The following is a 2,578-nucleotide window of genomic DNA, read 5'->3' as shown; positions in this document are numbered from 1 at the left end:
GAGTGGAGGGACAGCGCAGGAGGGGAAGACCTTCTATGAAGTGGATTGATTCAGTGACTGGGGTACTCGGGATGGGTTTGTCAGAGGCAATGAGATTGGCACAGGATAGAGTGCGCTTTAGGGCTGTTGTACATAGGGTCGCTGAGTCGCAAACGACTTGACGGCACATAACAACAACAACAACCTATAGACTAGGCCACAGCGCTCCGTCTAGTGGAACCAGTAACTTTCAAAAACAACTACGTTCTGAAAGTAATAAGCCCTAGAGTAATAATGTAAAAATAAATATATAATAATAAGAACGTAAAACTTTATTGCTGCTGAGTAAATTCTGACTCATAGGAGCCCTACATTAATTTTGTAGGACAGAGAAAAACTATACCATACGGTTTCTGAGGCTGTGAACTTCCAAGACTGCCACATCTTTCTCCTACAGAGTGGTTGATGGGTTTGAACATCTGGCATTTCAGTTTAGCAACCAAATGTTTAGTCATTGTACCACTAGGCTCCTTTTACTAATACTTGCTGAGTATTTGTCATATGTCAAGCACTGGGCTGAAATGTTTGCAAATATTTGCAATCCTTTCAATCAACTGCTCGCTCAACCCTTTAATAAGGAGGTTTCAGAGGCTGTATATCAAACAGGGGCAGATTACTTTTTTTTTTATTGGAGCGCTACTAGAGTCCAACCACCAGAGGTATGGCCTTTGGGTTAGTAATCACGCTCCCTTGTGGACTACACTTCCAGAGCTCCCTAAACTCATTGCCCTCAAGTAGGAATGGGCTCATAGGCGACCTTCCATCTGGTTTCTGGGGCTTTAAATCAATTAGGAAGACACTGCCCATTCTTCCTCCCCAAGAGTCACTGGTGGACCCCAACCACCAGAGAAGTGCAGGCTTTGAGTTAGCAGTGCGACTTCTACATACTACCCAGACCAGGGGAAGTAGTACTATTATCTGCATAACAGATTAAGAAAGAGGAAAAACACTGCTGAATTTGACTGGCTGGAAAAAAAAAAAAAAGAAAGAGGAAAAAATAACTTGTTTAAATTTGGTGATACTTTTCAAAGTTTCTCCAGGCTTCTCCATCCAACAGGAGGATTGTATATTCTTAGTTCGTTGAACTCATGTTATTTGATTTGTTGAGCAAGCAATTGGTGCTGGTGTTCTTGAACCAAGTACCTTTGAGTTGGCAGTGCAACTCCTTACCACTAAAATATAAATTCTCATGAAATTTACTGCTTAACAGCTCTTTTGTGATAACTTTTGTTCAGTTAAGTTTGACAAATGAGAATTTTTTTAAAAATATTGGCAAAGCTGCTTCTTCTCCGAGAAAACACCAAGTGGCGGATGACGCAGGTTCAGCGGAAGGGCCCGGAGGCCCTGGGGGTCCTGAGATGGGAGCCTGAGGCAGTTTCCACGGAGCCTGTGGTAGCAGTGTGTGGGGTCGGGGTCGTGGCGCTTGAGGAGGCAAAGCCAAGGACAAGGAGTGACTCCCTGTCACCAAACTGAGCTACCTGGTGAAAGATATGAAGATAAAATCATTGGAGGAGATTTATCTCTTCTCATTGCCCATCAAGGAGTCTGAGAGCATAGACTTCTTCCTGGTCATGTCCCTCAAGGATGAAGTATTAAAAATCATGCCAGTGCAGAAGCAGACACGTGCTGGCCAGCGGACCAGGCTCAAGGCCTTTGTTGCCATCGGAGACTATAATGGCCATGTTGGCTTGGGTGTCAAGTGCTCCAAGGAGGTGGCTACTGCTATCCGTGGGGCCATCATCCTAGCCAAGCTCTCCATTGTCCCTGTGAGGTGTGGCTACTGGGGGAATAAGATTGGCAAGCCTCATACCGTTCCCTGCAAGGTGACTGAGCACTGTGACTCTGTGTTGGTGTATCTGATCCCTGCACCCCAAGGCACTGGAATCGTCTCAGCCCCTGTGCCCAAGAAGCTGTTGATGATGGCTGGAATTGATGACTGTTACACTTCAGCCAGGGGCTGCACAGCTACTCTGGGCAACTTCGCCAAGGCCACCTTTGATGCCATCTCAAAGACCTACAGCTATCTGACCCCAGATCTCTGGAAAGAAATTGTGTACACTAAGTGTTCCTACCAGGAATTCATGGATCATTTGTAAAGACTACACCAGAGTCTCCGTGCAGAGGACTCAGGCTCCAGCTGTGGCCACCACATAGTGTATTTCTTTAAAAAATATAGTGAATTAAGTTCTAAGGAAAAAAAAAATACTTGCAAAGGAGCAACAATTTAAAAAATAACTACATAATATTGGAGAGACTGGAGAGCATTATGCTGAGTGAAATAACTTAGTTGCATAGGATAAATACTTCATTAGACCATTATTGTAAAAATAGAAGGATAACTAGTAAAACATTTATGGGGACCAAAAGCGGGAAGGGATGTGTTGTGTTATGTTTTCTTTTCTTTTTTTTAATTTTTTTTTTTTTTTACAGAGCTTTTGGATTTCCATTCATTCATTGCCACAATTTTCTCCCTTCGCACCCCTCCCCACCAGCTCGCTTCCCCCTCCGAAAAGAGAAAAAAAAAGAAAAAAAATTCCTT

The sequence above is a fragment of the Elephantulus edwardii genome, unplaced genomic scaffold (genome assembly GCF_000299155.1).
Source record: "Elephantulus edwardii isolate Elephantulus edwardi_28Jun2011 unplaced genomic scaffold, EleEdw1.0 scaffold00071, whole genome shotgun sequence".
NCBI lineage: Eukaryota > Metazoa > Chordata > Mammalia > Macroscelidea > Macroscelididae > Elephantulus > Elephantulus edwardii.
Note: the sequence above shows the minus strand (reverse complement) of the source record.